The sequence below is a fragment of the Macrobrachium rosenbergii genome, chromosome 8 (genome assembly GCF_040412425.1).
Source record: "Macrobrachium rosenbergii isolate ZJJX-2024 chromosome 8, ASM4041242v1, whole genome shotgun sequence".
Lineage (NCBI taxonomy): Eukaryota > Metazoa > Arthropoda > Malacostraca > Decapoda > Palaemonidae > Macrobrachium > Macrobrachium rosenbergii.
Window position 1 is genome coordinate 19,509,617 of NC_089748.1, and position 18,786 is coordinate 19,528,402.

General features: G+C 44.7%; 1 long non-coding RNA gene and 1 pseudogene across 1 annotated transcript in view; both read left to right on the forward strand.

Moving 5' to 3' along the window:
* The window catches only part of LOC136840626 (uncharacterized), a 42,936-nt gene that overhangs the window by 19,930 nt on the left and 4,220 nt on the right, over positions 1 to 18,786 (forward strand). Inside the window, exons 2-3 of the long non-coding RNA XR_010853671.1 lie at positions 11,311 to 11,480; positions 16,261 to 16,342. This is a non-coding gene — a long non-coding RNA (uncharacterized lncRNA). The remainder of the gene's footprint in view (positions 1 to 11,310; positions 11,481 to 16,260; positions 16,343 to 18,786) is intronic.
* Positions 7,118 to 7,233, forward strand: LOC136841325 (5S ribosomal RNA; annotated as a pseudogene).

Below are 18,786 nucleotides of genomic sequence, written 5' to 3' on the forward strand. Positions count from 1 at the left end.
GAGCCTTCCAGCCTCCGCTCGTGTAACTCAAGTTTCAGTTCAAGGAGACTTGGATGAAGACGTTGTCCAGCTGGACTTATCCCCAGTTTCTGACGAACTCCTCTCGGGCTTAGAGGAGCAGTGTAAGGAGGAGAAGTCTCCGCAACTCTCTTCTTACAAGAAGCTCTTGAAATTTCTTTATTGAGAACTTCCCTGATTCGTTCTCGCCTGCGGCTCCTCCGTCTCCTGGGTCCCAGTACAAGAGGGACAAGGCTTCTGTTTCTTCTTCGGACTTTACCAAACTTGTCCTGTCCGTCTCGGCGAAGAAAGGCCTTAAGAAGATGGATGCTTGGCTGGCCGAGAAGAGGGAAATTGGAAAGAACGTCTTCTGTCTTCCTCCTCCTCGTCGTTCCTTCCGTAACCGGAGTTGGTACGAGACTGGGGAAATGTTTTCCCTGGGTGTGGCTGCCTGCCTCCACAGGGGACTTCTCCAGTCTCATGGATGCCAGTAGGAGGACCGCACTTAATTCTGCGAAGGTCTTCTTTACGTCCTCCGAACTGGATCAAGTTTTTCAAGAGCGTGTTTCGGACTCTTGAAATAGTGAGCTTCCTGGACTGGGCGATTTGCGGCCTTAGCCAGGAAGATTAAGGATTTTAATCTTCCTTCCGAGCTCTTGGATGATGTGGTAGGAGTAGTGGACTGCATTGATAGGGGCATCTGCGACGGTGCAGTAGAACTGGCCTCTTTATTTACGACGGGTTCTCAAAAAGAGGGAACTTTGGTGCTCCTTCTTAGCAAAAGGTGTTTCTTCAAACCAGAAGTCGGCTCTCTTGTTTTCTCCTTTGAACAAGGCTCATCTGTTTCCGCAAGAGTTGGTTGCTGCAATTTCCCAGGCATTAGCCCAGAAGTCAACCCAGGATCTTTTGTCGCAGTCTGCCAAGAAAGCGAAGAGACCTGTGCTTTCTGCCGCTTCTGTGCGTTGCGTGTTTCGTCCCCGCTTTCTCGTTTGGACAGTATAAAGGAAGATCCTCTAGACGTGTTTTTTTGGCAGGGCCAGAGGAAAAGGCAAAGCCACGCCTAGAACCTCGACGGCCCCAGAGAAGAAATGAACCTTTTGTCCTCCATTCAGCTGTAGGAGCCAGACTGCAAAGGTTCTGGCAAGAGTGGCAACGGATCTCGGCAGACCCTTGGACGATCCAAGTTTTAAAGGAAGGATATGCCATCCCCTTCCTTTCCAAACCTCCTTTAGTGGAGGCTCCAGTTTCTTTACAGGGGTACTCGCACAACTCCGCGAAACTAGACGCCCTTCGCTCAGAAGTCCGAGCCATGCTGGAGAAGGAAGCGATAGAACTGCTTCATGCCCCTCTATCTCCAGGTTTCTACAATCGTCTGTTCCTGGTTACGAAAGCATCAGGGGGATGGAGACCCGTCCTGGACGTGAGTGCGTTGAATGGCTTCGTTCAGAAGACAAAATTCTCCATGGAGACAACTCAGTCGGTCTTGGCGTCTTTACATCAGGGGGATTGGATGGTTTCGATAGACCTCCAAGACGCTTATTTTCACGTCCCGATACACCCAGATTCAAGGAAGTTCCTGAGGTTCGTCTTCGAGGAACAGGTTTATCAGTTCCGTTCCCTCTGCTTCGGTCTGTCGACAGCCCCGCAAGTTTTCAAGGGTCCTGTTGTCAGTAGCCAGACATCTTTACCTGGAAGGAATTTGAGTTTCCATGTACCTCGACGATTGGCTGCTCAAAGCTGCTTCGAGGGAGAGCTGTTTGGAGGACCTATCAAAGACTCTTCAATTAACGCTGAAGTCTCTAGGCCTCATTATCAACGAGAAGTAGTCTTGCCTTACTCCCAGTCAGCAGATTGTCTATTTGGGAGTGAGTCTGGACTCTCAGACTTTTCAGGCTTTTCTGTCCAGCCAACGGATAGCCTCATGCCTTCAGAAGATCGACGACTTTCTGCAGAGGAAGATTTGTTCCGCGAACGAATGGATGAGCCTCGTGGGAACCTTAACTTCCGTGGAGAAGTTTGTAAAACTGGGGCGCTTGAACCTGAGACCACTGCAGTTTTACCTGTAAGAGAAGTGGCCCAGGAAACAGTTCCCGGACTCCTTCACATTCGCCATTTCGGAAAAGATAAAGGAGTGCCTCCATTGGTGGAGGTCAGAAGGAAGGCTGTCACAAGGACTTCCTCTTCAGCTTCGAACCCAGACCTAACTCTGTTTTCCGACGCCTCGGACAAGGGCTGGGGAGCGACTATGGGGACAAAAGAAGTTTCGGGGCCAGTGGCAAAGAGAAGAGAGAAACTGGCATATCAATCGAAAGGAACTAAAAGCGGTTCACTTAGCCCTGTTAGCCTTTCAAAAGAAGTGGAAGGCAAATGCGTCTTGGTCCAGGCGGACAACACGACCGCTCTGGCATACATTCGAAACAGGGGGCACTCACTAGTGGTCCCTCTACGAGACCTCGAGGAGCTACTAGTTTGGGCAGAGGAGATCGGGACCAGACTAGTAACGAGATTCATTCAAGGGGAGAGAAATGTAGCAGCGGACCTTCTCAGCAGAAAGAACCAGGTTCTATCCAACGAGTGGACTTTACATCCCCTAGTTTGCGAGGAGCTATGGAAGGTATGGGGACGTCCGCTCATAGATCTCTTTGCAACTGACAAAACGACTCGGCTGCCCCTTTACTGCTCTCCGGTTCCAGACAGCAAAGCGGTTTTCGTGGATGCAATGTTCATGGACTGGTCGGACCTGGACCTTTATGCCTTTCCCCCGTTCAAGATCCTGCGGCAAGTCATCTCGAAGTTCTCAGGCCATCGGAACGTAAGGATGACTCTGGTGGCTCCATTCTGGCCGTCCAGGGAGTGGTTCCCGGACCTTCTAAACCTACTGTCAGACTTTCCGAGACTTCTGCCAGAGACCAGATTTACTCAGACAGCCGCACTTTCAGAGGTTCCACCAAAACTTGTCCGCTCTTCATCTTGTCGCCTGCAGACTGTCAGGAGACTCATCAGAAAGAGAGGCTTTTCAAGAGAGGCTTCGGAAGCTATCGCGAAGCCAAGAAGAGAATCCTCTGACAATGTTTACCAGGCAAAGTGGACACAGTTTAGGTCCTGGTGTCGAAGAGAAGGCGTGTCTTCTTCTTCGACGTCTATAGTCCAGATGGCCGATTTTCTCTTGTTCCTCCACAGAGAGAAAAAGCTTGCTGTACCTACCATTAAAGGGTATAGAGCCATGTTAGCTTCGGTCTCTTTCGACATAGGGGTCTTGAAGTGTCTTTGAGTCAAGACCTTTCAGATCTGATTAGATCATTTAATACGTCAAAGAGGGACCAGAAGAGACCAGTGGCGTGGAATCTTGACGTAGTGCTGAGATGGTTACGGTCTCAGTCCTTTGAACCGATGGCGAACATCTCCTTGAAGGATCTCACGAAAAGACTGATTTTTTGGTAGCTCTGGCTACGGCCAGGAGAGTAAGTGAGCTACATGCGATTGACAAAAGAGTAGGCTTTGCTAAGGGGAAGGCAGTATGTATGTCTACTCTTGGTTTCTTAGCCAAGAACGAAGACCCGTCTAGACCTTGGCCAAGAGAGTTTGAAATTAAGGACCTTTCCCAATTGGTCGGTCCCGAAGAACCTGAGAGGTACCTCTGCCCTGTGAGAGCTCTCAAGTTCTAACGTTCAGAGAACGAAGAAGCTCAGAGGTCCCAGTGACCACCTCTGGTGCTCGGTTAGAGATCCTTCTAGGCCTCTCTCTAAGAATGCCCTTTCCTTCTTTTTGAGAAGCCAGATAAAAGAAGCTCATGAGCAGTGTGCTGACTCGGAGATGAGTATTCTTAAGGTAAAAGCGCATGAGATTAGAGCGGTTTCGACTTCTTTAGCCTTTAGCAGAAACTTATCTGTGAAAGACTTGGTTAAGTCCACCTTTTGGAGATGCAAGTCAGTGTTTGCATCGCATTATTTAGTGGACGTATGCAAACTTTTTTGAAGAGTGCAGTACGCTGGGGCCCTTTATTGCGACTGACACGGTGTTGGGGAGGGTGAAAAGGAGTCCGCTCCTTAACTAACATTTTCATCTTGGTGTTGGGGTTGTTGTTTTTAAGGTTGCCTGAGATACATGATGTGTTAGTATCTTCCAGTTTTTAATCTTTGGTATTGGTTTTATGGTAATGTTAGGTGATCCCTTGTTTTGTTGTTCGTCGTACTGCGCCCTGATCAAGGGCATCAGACTTGTCCATACGCAGCCATGTTCTCTACGGCAGGTACTGTTTTTATTGTGTCCGACACACGGATCCCTTTATATCCTCTCGGCACAATATAAAGGCCAGCAGACTACAGAGGCAGTAACCACTGAGTCAGCTACCTTTAAAGGTAAGGAACCTATGTCTAACTTGTTGCAAGTAGATAATTCCAAGAATTTTATTAGCTGCCAGTGCCCCACCTCCTCAAGGTGCCAATCAGCTTATATGTAACTACCGGGTAAGTTGTATAAGTGAAAATGACATTTTTATGATAAAATAACGTTTCACTTATACTTACCCTGGTAGTTACATAATCATAACCTCCCTCCTCCCCTCACCTGGGCAGTTGGGCAAAACTTATGACGTGTTCTTGGGACGGTTCCCGATACCCCGATAGAGGGTGGGGGTAGAGGATCACCTTTCAGTAACGCTTAGCGCTAGCGCGAAATTTGAATACTGCCGTGACGTCAAAGACGACAGCTATATGTAACTACCGGGTAAGTATAAGTGAAACGTTATTTTATCATAAAAATGTCATTTTGTTCATGCAACTTACCTGTCAGATATATATATAGCTGTATTCTCCGAAGTCCGACAGAATTCCAAAACTCACGGCACACGCAGTGGGCCAGGTGGTTAATACCCATTCCCGCCGCTGGGAGGCGGTATCAGGAACCATTCCCATTTTCTATTCAGATTTTCTCTGTCGCCGGTACTGTCAACAACTGTTTTCAGTACCTCCGTCTTTGGATTTCGTAAACTCGTTTTTTTTCCACTTAAGTATTCTATTTGACTTTTGGTTTTTGTCTTTGGATTGTGGATTGGCATACGCTTTTGTGGAATTTGCTTTTGATTGCTCTTTGATGATGTCTGGATCTAGTTATGCTAGCTTCAGAGTATGTTGTGTGAATGAGTTTAAGGTGAGGCTACTGAAAGTTTCGGTAGATCCTCACTTTATATGCATGAGGTGTAGAGGGCAGGTTTGTTTGATAAATGATCGCTTACTTTGCCTCCCACCCTGCTAATTTATTAGTTCAGGATTTCATTCTCGCACTAGTAGTGCTCCTTTTTGCATCTGGAAGATGGTCTAACAAAATATTATCTATTGGAGAAGGTGCATAGATTGAGTCACCTGTTAACCGATAATAAAGAAGAAACAATAGTAACGCTGGGTCAGTCAAAGTGCACGTCGTGAAAACGGACTCGTAAGGCGGACGCTGAAGAAGGATATGTCCAATAAAGTTTTCGTAACTATGTTGTTACAACAAAATCAAACACTTATGGAGTTATTAAAGGAAATGTAAGGTTTGTTTTTGGAGAACTAGATCGGACGTCACGTAGGCAATGGCTGCCTCCTAGTAAAAAGGAAACAAACGCTTTCATGAGTTCAAAGTAGCACGGTAAACGTTAAAGATGCCATAATTTACTCAGGTCGGTATCAAACATTAGTTTTAGTCAGGGTGAGGAGATAACCTACCATAATTTTAGTTAAAACGACGAGAATAGGTTTTATCTCGCCGAGACTGATTTAAATCTACCGGCCTAACGAGGCGAGCCAAATTCTAGTACTCGTAGGCTAAGCGGGAGTTGAGACTTCCCAAGCAGGTAGCCTATTTCACAATATATTGACTGGGGGCCTTTCTGTCAAGCATGCTTCGTCTCCCAGTCGTGTCTCACCGCCGCTGGATCGCCATCGTGACGCTCTGCTGCAGCGCCCTTCGCCTGAGAAGCAGCTATCCTGGACGCTTCTCCAGCTGCTCGTCAGGACGCTCCTCTCGCTGCCGTGCAGGACACCTCGGCTGGACCACCATCGTGACGCTCCGTTAAGCAGCTATCCTGGACGCTTCTCCTAGCTGCTCGTCAGACGCCTCCTCGCTGCCGTGCAGGACGCTCGGCTGACCACCAGCGTGACGCTCCGCAAGCAGCTATCCTGGACTCTTCTGTAGCTGCTCGTCAGGACGCTTCTCTCGCTGCCGTGCAGGACGCCGGCTGGACCGCCATCGTGACGCCCGCAGCAGCTATCCTGGACGCTTCTGTAGCTGCTCGTCAGACGCCTCTCGCTGCCGTGCAGGACGCTCGGATGGACTCTCGGGAGGACGCCTCTTTGGTTGCTCGGCGACGCTTCAGAGCAATCAAAGTCTGCGGGAAGCGAGATCCCATCTGCGTGTTGGACCGCAAGGCCTTCTTTTCTCCCATTGAAGAGGGAGAAGTCTCTTGTGAGTCGGAGCCTGCAGTCCTTGAGCAGCCTCCCCCTTCCTCGTCTACGGACTACCAGGTGTTAGACGGCCTTTCTTAAGGACTTGTTTGGCGACAAGTTTCAAACCCTCGTCCACTCTCTCTCCTCCTTCGCAGTTTGCTTCGTCCTAGACGAGGAGAGCGCCGGGGTTTGTCAAGATGAAGTCTCTGGCGACGAAGAAGGCCTTCAAGAAGGTTAACACCTGGATGGAGGAAGGAAGACCCAAGGCAAGACTTCTTTTGCCCTGCCCCCATCCAAGCTGAGTGGCAAGGCAGGTATGTGGTAAGAGACCGGGGAGGACGTTGGCTCAAGAGTTCCTTCGTTGTCCCAGGAGACTTTCTTAGCTTGGTCGACGCGCCTAGAAGGTCCCTCCTGTCGGCTGCCAAAGTGTCCTGGACTATGTCGGAGACGGATCACCATTTGAAAGGACTGTTTAGGAACCATGGAGGTCTTCATTTTCCTGGACTGGTGTTTGGGGGCTCTAGACGTCAGGATTAGGAGTCCCGACTCGATCTGCCTGGGGGAGCTGTCCAGCGTGTTGAACTGCATGGACAAGGCAGTCAGGGATGGCTCGGAGGAACTGGCTTCCCTCTTTTGTACGGGCCTCTTGAAGAAGAGGGCCTTGTACTGTAACTTTACAGCCTATGGCCCTACCAGCCAACGGCCATACCACGTTGAGCACCGCTCTCGTGCGATCAGCGAAGTTAAGCAACGTTGGGTCTGGTCAGTACTTGGATGGGTGACTGCCTGGGAACACCAGATGCCTTTGGCGTCATACTTTTGCAAAGTCAGTTTCTCCGTCGCAGAGGGCTTTGCTGTTCTCCCGTTTTCAAGCCATCTCTTCCCCCCAGTCCTTGTTCAAGGATCTCTCCTCCAGCTTGAAGGAGGCCACTCAAGACCTCTTGGCCCACTCGTCAAGACGCCCGGCAGTCCCTTTGATGTCGTTGTCGGGTCAGACCTCCAGGAAGTAGAAGCCCTTTCGTGGAGGAGCTTCTTCCTCGAGATCTTCTCCCCGAGGTAGAGGTCTTTTCAGAGGCGGAGCCCCGCCTAAACCTTGGGGCAGGAAGTGATTTGCAGCACCTCCAGACACCTGTAGGAGCCAGGCTTCTTTCGTTTGCGAGAGCCTGGAGAGCAAGAGGGGCAGACACCTGGTTCCTTGAAGTTATCGAGAGAGGATACAAGATCCCTTTTCTCGACTCACCACTTCTGTGCACGTCGCCCAGGGATCTGTCGTCCTCATTCCATCAAGAGAAGCAACAGATCCTTTTCGAGCTATTAGAGCAAATGCTCGAGAAAGAGCTGTGGAGCAAGTCCTGGAGCTGGACTCCCCAGGATTCTACAACCGACTGTTCCTAGTTCCGAAGCAGTCGGGAGGATTGAGACCAGTCCTTGATGTCAGTAGACTGAACCGCTTCATGGTGAAGGAGAAGTTCACGATGGAGACGTCCCAGTCTGTTTTAGGAGCATTAAGACCAGGAGATTCGATGGTCGCTCTGGACTTACAGGACGCTTATTTTCACGTTCCCCACATCCCCATTCGAGGAAGTATTTGAGGTTTGTACTAGGGGACGAGTGTTTCAATGCAGAGCTCTTTGCTTCGGGCTGAGCACAGCTCCCATGATCTTCACGATTATCATGAGAAATGTGGCGAGATGGCTTCACTTGGCGGGTATTCGGATCTCGCTTTATTTGGCCGATTGGCTCATCCGAGCCTCTTCACAGTCAAGGTGTCTGGAGGACCTGAATGCGAGTTTTTAGAGTTGACAAAGTCCCTAGGACTTCTAGTGAATGAAGAAAAGTCCCATCTGATCCCGACGCAGTCCATCGTCTATCTGGGGATTCAGATGGTTTCAGTGGCTTTTCAAGCTTTTCCATCCCAGGAACGTCAGTAGCAATGCTTAGAAAAGTCTCATCCTTCCTAGGGAAGGAAATATGCTCGGTGAGGGAATGGACGAGTTTGCTGGGGACCATTTCCTCTCTGGAGAAGTTTGTTTCCCTGGGAAGACTTCATCTCAGGCCGCTCCAGTTTTTCCTGGCGGAAAACTGAATAGACAAGGAGAATCTAGAGGAGACCCTGAAGATCTCTCCTGTTTTCAAGATTCACCTGAGGTAGTGGCTCGACCCCTCGAGGTTGGCAGAAGGGGTTTCTCTATGCCCTCAGAGCCCCGACCTGGTGTTGTTTTCCTACGCTCCCAGGGAGGGATGGGGAGCAACACTAGAGGGGAGAAAGTGTCAGGCACCTGGAGAGGGGAACAGGTGTCCTGGCACATCAATCTCAAGGAATTAGGGGCGATCCTGCTGGCCCTTCAATCCTTCGAGAGCCAAGTGTCAGGCCGAGTGGTTCAAGTAAATTCAGACAACTCCACAGCCCTGGCATACCTCAAGAAACAGGAGGAACTCTCGTTCCCGGTCCCTGTTTCGCCCTGGCAAAGGAGATCCTGCTTTGGGCCCATCGCGGGGATCACGATTCTCACGCAGGTTCGTTGCAGGAGTCGAGAGGACCTTCTCAGTTGCAGCGGCAGCTTGGAGAATGGACCCTTCACGAGAAGTATGTCAGGACCTGGGGCGTCTCTGGTAGATCTTTTGCAGCCCCATTTCGAAATGTACCTCAAAACTTCCCCTGCTCTGAGTCTAACTGCATTCAGACTATCAGCCGACAACAAGGATATTCACGATCTCTTGAGATCCTTTGAGACTGTCAAGGTACCTCATTCCAGGACGCCTCCCTGGAACCTGGATGTCGTCCTAAATTTTTTATGTCAAATACCTTCGAGCCTCTTTCTTCGGCGTCTCAAGAATGTGACAAGGAAGGTTTTTTCCTAACTGCTCTGGCTACGGCGAAGAGTGTTAGTGAACTTCAGGCTATCAATAATCATGTCAGGTTTTAGAGGCCATAATGCAGTATGTTCTCTAAGCCGTATGTTCTTTCTAACGAGAACCTCCTCCAACCCCTTGGCCCAGGACCTTCGAGATTAAGGGTATGACGGAAATTCTCAGACATGAACCAGAAAGAGTCATGTGTCCTGTCAGGGCTCTCAAATTTTATTTGCAGAAGACTCGGGGAAAGTCGAGGTCCTTCGGACAGTCTGTGGTGCTCTGTCAAGAGGCGGATTTGCCTCTTTCTAAGAATGCACTGGCGTTCTTTTTAGAAGCACCATTTTAGACGCACTTTCCGACGTTCAAGACAGTGACTTGAGTCTTTTGAAGTTAAGGCTCACGAAGTTAGAGCCATTGCATTTTCGGTGGCTTTCCAGAAGAACATGTCCCTTTGCGATCTTCTGGTACCACCTTCTGGCGAAGCAATTAGTGTTCGCTTCACATTATTTGCGGGACGTGAAGACGACATACGAAGACTGCTATTCGCTAGACCATACGTTTCTGCACTCCAGATCGGCCCCATAACACTTCTAGGCCTGGACCTCTGTCGGACTCCCAGGACCAGGGAGAGGGCAAGTCAAAAGCCACAGGAGGGTTATGAGGGGCTTCTGTGCCGATCTGGCGTCCCTGCAGGACCTGTTGTCGTTTCTGCAGACACAGTGTTGGGGGGGAGCGATACTCATCCTATCCTTTAGAGGTTAGGAAGTATATTTTAATCTTGATTTTTTTTTTTTTTTTTTTTTTTTTTTTTTTTTACGTTTACGTCAGATCGGTCCCATAACGCTTCTAGGCCTGGACCTCTGTCGGACTCCCAGGACCAGGAGAGGGCATGTCGAAAGCCGCAAGAGGGTTGCACAGGGGCTTCCCGATCTGGCGTCCCTTCGGCAGGACCTTTGACGCTCTAGGTCAGGTGGTTGGTCGTTGCTCCTTTTGCCCTCACAGTATGGCCTTATGATCTAGTCCCATTGTGGTCACGCCCCGTGGACAGATCATCTAGAACTCACCAGCTATATAGGTCACTACCTTGCTGGAGACTCTAGTAAAGCAGAAGCAGGCTTGGGTGACAGTAATCACGAAGTCAGCTATGCTAACATAGGCCTGGACCTCTGTCGGACTTTTAAGGACCAGGAGAGGGCATGTCGAAAGCTGTAAGTTGTTGGGACTTCCACCGATCTGGCGTCCCAGTCGGCAGGTCCTGTTGATGCTCTCGGTCAGGTGGTTGGTCGTTGCTCATTTTTTGCTCTCACAGTATGGTCTTATGATCTAGTCCCATTGTGGTCATGCCCCGTGGACAGATCATCTAGAACTCACCAGCTATATAGGTCACTACCTTGCTGGAGACTGTAGTAAAGCAGAAGCAGGCTTCGGTGACTGTAATCACGAAGTCAGCAATGCTAACAAGTAAGGAACCAAGGCGTCAATCGCCTACATATATTTGTTTCCTAAATCCTATTCTGTCTCTTCCCACCTCCAATGGTGGGATTCAGCTATATATATATCTGACAGGTAAGTTGCATGAACAAAATATTTTAATGATAAAATAAAGTTTGTTCATACTTACCTGGCAGATATATATAATCATTGTGCCCACCCTCCTCCCCTCAGGAGACAGTGGCACTAGAAAATCTGAATAGAAAATGGGAATGGTTCCTGATACCCGCCTCCCAGCGGCAGGAATGGGTATTAACCACCTGGCCCCACTGCGTGTGCCGTGAGTTTTTGGAATTCTGTCGGACTTCGGAGAATACAGCTATATATATATCTGCCAGGTAAGTATGAACAAACTTTATTTTATCATTAAAATATCATTTTTATGGGGTGATAATTGTAAAGCAACACTTTTGCCCTGCTTTTAAGTGTGATTTGTTATCAGAACTTTTTTACGAAAATGGATTACCCTGTGTGTGTAATGTGCACAGAATAAAAACTCACTGGTTTCTGGAAGGAATTAATAATTGAATTTCATTGACAGATCTGTTGATTTATCTTCTGATTCTTCGAATACTCTGTAATCACAGAAAACTACATCAGACTACAGTAGAATGAACTCCCATTCAGACAAGTTATTAAACAGTCATTTTAATTTCGTCCTTAAGTGGTACTTTGTGAAACGTAACCATCAGACCCACCACAAATGCAAAGGTATGTCCAGCAAAAAAGTCAATTCTGTCTTTTGAGTTATAGGAGTTGTCAGTCCCCAAGTCTTAGGAAGAATTTATATATTTTTGTAAAAGTTTATTTTTATTATTTTAATGGTTTCAGTTCTCTGCTTTGGATAGTGTGTAGAAATATATATGATATAAGGTGATTGTATAGTATAATATGCTAACTATTGCTTCTGATACAGGTATTAAACATATTTAGTCTTCACATCAACATGAAAATGTGAAGTTCTTATTTTGTTGACTGTAAGATCAGGAGTTGTTTGTGGTTTTGCAAAAGGAAACTGTATAAGGTTTAATAGTTGTACAGGGACAAGAACCAAAATCAGAATATTGTGATAATGAAAATTACAGTTTTGCGGACTGTTATCAATATTTCATTCACCTCAGTTGTGCAGCTTTCCAAACCATTTTTCAGCAGTGGTTGGTTGATAAGTGGTGGTTTCTGTCAGTATTTCACAGATCATGAGATGACAAAATAAATTTTTTTACGAAAAATGTCTTAAACAGGTATCAGGTATGGGAAGTGTTGGCCACAGGAAGTTCCAGGTTGCTTATTCCTTACTAATTCATTTGCAAATGGAACTGTATGTGAACCCCTGTCATGACTAAGCTAACTAGATGTTTGTGGCACCATATTCAACGAACTGACAGAGGAAGTTCCTTGTATAATGCAGCAATTATATCTCAGGCATAATTGTGCATTATACTTTGTGAATCAGAGCAGTCAGCTTCACTATTTCTATTTTGAGACATTTCCATTGACAAGCAAGAATTATAAGATTTTAAAATGTCATCTGAATTTAGAAAACTTACATATAAAAGGCAAACTCTAAAATGAAAGTGTATAATCCAATTATTGGGAATGTTGTAATTTCTTAATAGAGGAAGTTATCCAGAAAAATGAAGATATAGGCCTTCGGAAGATTCTAATTCCTATTAAGTAATGTGCCATTAGACTTTGCCCCTGTGGTAGATTTTAGAATTATTGGCAGTTACTTCTTTCTGGCAACCCTGCCAGGTATGTGGAGTGGCAACCCTAGATGGGGAGGTTAGTGGGTGAGTGGGTCTGTCAGAATTTTTGATTCATGGAGTTAGGTAGGTTGTGAGGGTGCTCTCACGGTATTGTATTGGTTTCTCTAATTATTTGTGAAGTTAGTTGTGTGGCCTTTCTTCCATGGGAATAAGGTAAGAGTTTACAAGCTATACAGTATAGACATTATTATGGCATCCAAGGTGACAAATGTTGAAACAGTTTACCAGTGAGGGAGATATAGTAGCATGGCTGAAGAAAGTTAAATTGGTAGCCAAGTTGCAGAAAATTTTAGATGTAGCAAGTTTTTTTGCCTTTATACATAGAGGTTGACACATTGTCATTGTATTTAGAGTTAACTGGTACAGGGCAGTCTGATGCTGATGCTATTGAGAGAAAGCTATTAGTGGCATTTACTAATAGTGCATTCATAACTTTTGCTAAATTATCAAAAAAGAGGTGGACTGGGGAACTTGTACAGATGTATGTGCTAATGAGCTGAGAAGGTAGGGTGTATTAGCTGGTTTCTCAGGTACATACTAGCTTGGAAAAGTTGGTTGTTTTATTGTTTGTTAATGGTTTTCCTGGTAAAATAACTTGTGAATTACAACAGATTGATGGTGTTCTTGATATGAATATGAGTGATGTCAAAGGCAAGTAAGGGTGAGGCTGTATCTGCAGTAATAAGACCTTTTGGCTAGGCCACTGTCAAACATGAGAATAGTGAACAAAACAGTAGTCGTTCATTTAAAGGATTTTGCTTCAGTTATGAAGGGCCACATATGGTGAAATATTGTAACAAAATGGCATAAAGAAATTATATGTTATAAATGTGGTAAGCCCGGACATATAACATCACGGTGCAATCAGGGAAACGAGCGTCAGGTGACTGGTACACCAGCAGTCACCCAAATAGAGGACTAAGGGCACATTCACTACCAATTATTGATGTTGAGGTGAACAGTAGTATTGCTAAGACATTGGTTGATGGTGTTCAGTCACTATTGTAAATTCAAATATTGTTGGACACTGTGAAGGAGTAAGTGACATGGTGGCTTTTGATGGCTCAGAAGTGAGATGTCAAGGGAGACGTCAGGTGCAAATTGGAAGATGAGGGGTTAAGATTGATGTTGAAGCTGTAGTGACTAAACAAATCTTTCCCAGTTTTAGGTGGTGTTGGGTATGGATGCTATTGATCATATGGGTGGTGGTGTAGTTGCAGATGGGACAGTAGAATTTGGGTTCAGAAGCTGTGCTGCAGTTGCTGAGCAATCAATAAGCAAAACAAAGTTCACAATTAGAGGAGATCTTTGAAGTAATTGCTGAGCAGCCAGGAAGCAAAACAGAAAGTTCACAATTAGAGGAGACTGTTGAAGTAATTAAAGCCAAAGACTTTAACGCTACATTTGATGGACAATATTGGATAGTGGAATGGGAATGGAAATCTAGTCCACCAATTCACACCAATGAAATAGATTGCCATGAGTAGAGTTTTCAAGCTGAAAAGAAACAAGGTTTTGAAGAAGAAGTTGAGCGATGGGTCAGAGAAGGTATTTTAGTACAGTACCTTGGAAAGATGTAAAAATAGGTATTATATCCTTGCTAGCTGTTGAACAGCTTACCAAGCATAAAATAAGACTCGTATTGGATTTTAGAGAGCTGAATGCTCATGTGTGTTGCTATACAGGGGATGAAATAACTGATGTTTGTAATGAAACCTTTCGAGAATGGAGGCAAACAGTGGCTGGAACCATTGTTGATAAAAAATCTGCTTATTTACAAATTGGAGTTGCGGAGGAGCTTTGGAAGTGTCGATGAATTACAAAGGTACCGTAAAACATATTGTCTGACAAGACTAGATTTTGGACTGAATTCAGCACCAAGAATAATGGCAAAAATTTTGAAAACTGGTTTAGGCAAGCTCAAACATTTCTTTGATGGAACTAAGTCGTATATTGATGATATTCTACTCAATGAGAGCAAAGTAACCTCGGGTGAACTTATAAAGCATTTAAATGACTATGGGTTAGTTATCAAAGCTCCTGAGCCCTTAGATGGTGGTGCTGCAAGGGGATTGAAATTGAAGAAGAATGAACAGGGAGAATTTTTTTTAGAAGTAATAAACTCCCAATTTTGGAAGACTTAACCCATCTTAGTCGAAGGGAATTATTTTCAGTACAGTGTATGCAGAAAGCTGTTGGGCCACTACCCAGTAGCTGGTTGGTTGCAGGTGGCATGTAGCTACAGTAAGAGGACAGCGGGAGGATCAGGATGGGAGGCGTTTGTTGGTGCTGAGACAGTTGATATGTTGCGGGAGGTGTTGTTGAGGGTGGGAGAGGATGATGCTGTTAAGGGAAAGTGATATGTTCCTTGGGTTGCCAAGGGGAAAGCTTGGTGTGATACAAGCAGTATTGCATTGGGATTCGCATTGGAGATTGATGGAAATGTAGTGGTTAAGGAAACAATGAGACTTCAATCATATTAATGTAGCAGAATTAGAGGCTGTCATGAAAGGAGTAAATATGGCAATAAGGTGGCGACTGCCTGAAATTGAGATAATTACAGATTTAGCAACAGCAGGCTTGGTTAAATACAGCTCTTGCTGAAAAAAAGAGATTGCAGACTAAAGGTGCTGCTGGAATGTTAGTGAAGAGATGTTTGGCCACTTTGAAAAGCCTTATTGTGGAATTTAATATGAATGTTTCAGTCAAGTTGGTTTCTACATCTGAAAACAAAGTGGATATTCTTACAAGATTTCACAAAGAATGGTTTGCCAACACTAAGGATAATTTTGAAGAAAATTTTGAGATAGGTGCTGCAGCAGATTTTGATTCAAGAACGATGCATAACATGCACCATATGGGAATCAATTGCATGTTTTTGGTAAGGAAAGTCTCTCCTAATGTAACTAGAGCTGCAGTGAAAAAGATTGTGTATTTGTGCGAGAAGTGTCTAGTATATTGACCCTGCACCCTACATTTATGATTGTGGAAAGCTTGATTTTCCCAAAGTTTGGAGAAGGTTGTCTATTGATGTTACCCATTGTCTTCAAATTCCTTATTTGTCAATTATAGATTGTGGCCCTGGGAGACATGCCATTTGGAGAGAGTTGAATAGTGAGAGAGCAGAGTTCATTGCAAACATACTTGATGAAGTGTTTTTGGACAGGGGTCCTGTGCAAGAAGGTATTAGTGGATAAGGCGCTGGCTTTTCATTTTGAAGTAGTTGGATATGTACTGAGTAAGTGGATGGTCAAGTCGCTAATCAGAGCAGCATACAGACCAAGTGGTAATGGAATTATAGAAAGACACCATTGCACTATTAAGAGGATGGCTGAAGGAGGCAATATTTCTCCCCAGGAAGCAGTACTATAATGGTACAATGTGACTCCAAGAAATGGCATAGATCCCACCTTTGTTCCACAGTTGGCTGTGTTTCATTATGAGCTAGGGGGTGGGTTTCTGAATACAGACTTGGGAAAAACCACAGGAGGAACCTAGAGGAACTTAGAGGAATTAAAAGGTTAAATTTCCTAGGAGATACTTCTTAGTTTGTCTGGAAAGACATCTCTACCCAATGGCAAAGATTCCATCCCTGCCCCTCCTAGTAATAAGACCTGCGTATAGGGTGCTTGAAGCCTGCTTGTAACTAATTATGTCCTTATTTTGATATAAGCAAAAAGACCTCAATATTTCATGAGCTAATTAACCTGTTTCTTGTCTTTCAGGTAATCTACAGCTTGCAAGTTGTTTGATTGTTGACGGATTTTGATGTAAATAATCCAAAATTGTGTAAAACTTTTAACAAAGGTAAGTGTGTTTCATGAACATAAAACTAGGTGTCTGGTGTATTACTTGGGTGGGTACAATTAGTTGTCTAGATGATCCTGAAACTATCAAAGGTTTTTGGTCTTACAGATGTTTAAAAAATGCAATTTAAATTTTGGACTGGAGTCTAGGACAAAATGAAAACAGAGAATTTGAAGTCTGTGTACTTTCAGTGCTTGTAGCTCTTAGAATATTCTTGAAATGAAAGTTGATTTCATAAAACAATGGTCAGTGCAATAGTGATATGAGCAAGAAAAGTAAGCTATTTTACTTATAACTATTGTGTAAAAAATCTTGGAGTTATGGAATCTTCAAGTTCTGTAAGACTAGTTTTTCAATGCCATTTCTCCAGTAATTATGGACCAGTTCTATTGTAGTATATAAAGTGGTTTGGTATTTGACGAATATTATGAGAGAGTAAGAGTAGTCAGTGGCTCTCTTCTGAAAACGACTGAATGAACTAGGGGAGTATTTGAAGGATTTAATAAAAATCAGAAAGAGGGAAGGAACATTTTTGGAACTAAAAATATCTTAGCACTGTAAATGTTATCACAAGTCCCAAGTGGCAATAGTAATGATAATGAAAATATATTTATTATTTAATCAAGTTACAGATTTCAACCTCCAGGCACTTAGCATGGCGGTTCAACTTTTTAATCGTGGGTTTTCAGTTATAGTAAACTTGATCTTTTCTTTGAGCACTTTTCCTTCATTAAATACACTACAGTATAAACGGCTATTGTATCCAACAACAACAACAATAATAAAAACAACTATTGACTATAATAATATTTTTGAATAATAAATTTAAAATATTGATAATAATCAAGATACAAATATTTATTGTAAGTTTAATAACCATTGACTTCTGTTAGCAACAAACCTTCACAGGAAATCAGCAGAAACTTAAAATCAACAAACCATCATAAACTGAATTGAATTGAATTAATATCAGTGAGGCACCAGGCCTTGGAGACCATGGTGCTCTTATACTGATTATAGATATAGTATGGTCAATTTTATTGGTTGGTAGGTTATATCAGATGAAGAATATTTATTTGTTGAAGGAAGCAGATTACAGTACACGTTCTATGGAGAAGTGTTCTGTTTTGGTGAGAATATCATGAAGGCGAGGTGGGTGGGAAAGAGAGATTAGGCTGCTAAAAGATCTGTTGCTTGTTACTGTGTATTGGGGTCAGTAAAGGATTATATGGGATATGGAAAGAGGCGCACGACAAGTTGGACGCGAGGTTAGAGGGGATCTGTTCATCAGGTGGGAGTGTGACATGGGTTTAACCATGGTAGTATGGTAGGTTTAACTGTGCAGAGCTGCTTGTTTGAGATACTGACCAGAAAGACTGCCAGCGATTTAGTAAGTAGTTATGGAAGAATGGGAAGTAATCTGAATATGGGATGGTTTTGAAATGTGGGCATCCTGACAAAACTGCAGAGCGGGGCAGAGTCCTCTTGTTCATTGCCTATGATGCCCACATGGCTTGGGGGCAGAGTCCTCTTGTTCATTGCCTATGATGCCCACATGGCTTGGGGTCCAGCAGAAGTAGACTCATTTTTTCTGGATTGAAACACGAAAGAGCCAATCTTGAGTTTCATGGACTACAGGATGGATGCAGTCAGTAGACTGCATGAGGAATAAAGAATTAGCAGAGTCTGTGAAAATAACAAAGGATGATGAGGGGTAGATTAGAAGTTGTTTTAGTGCAAACAGAAGGGCATATAGTTCTGTTAAAACTATGCTTGCCACAGGTGGTAATAGTAATTGGAAATGTTTGGTGGGAAGAGGACAGCAGCCCCAGTTCCTTTAGGGGACTAAGAGCCATCTGTGTAAATCGGGGTGCAAGCATCATGTGTCAAAATGTGCTCTAGGAAATGAGAACCATTTTGATAAGTTGTGTAGTAAAGATGGACAGACTGAGGGAGCGGGGATTAGCCAAGGTGGGAAAGTGTGGATGTAGAATGGGAGGATTTCCAATTGTGGTGATGAAGAGTGAGAGAAAAGGGCTTTCATACAGATAGAGAAAGGGCAGGGTCGGTTGGGATTGTTAGTAAATTTAGCAAGGAGGGGTTCAGGTATTGTTAGCTTCAGGGTAGAGAATTGGTGGAATCTGGCATAATATGTAAGAGAGGAGGGCACATCGGCAGGTGAGTGATGTTAGTCCTGATTTAGCATAGAGGCTTTCTACTGGTGATGAATGAAAGGCCCCCAAGGGCCAATCTTAGTCCTAAGTAGTGCACAGGGTCCAGAAGGCTGAGAAGAGAAAGGGAAGCTGAAGGGTACACATGGCATCCGTAATCCAGGACAGATAGAATGAAGACTATGTATGTAGATGGAAAAGTGTTTTGTGGTCAGTGCCCCAGGTAATGTGGGATAAAATTTGAAGGAGGCAAAGACAGTGGAGAGCATTTTT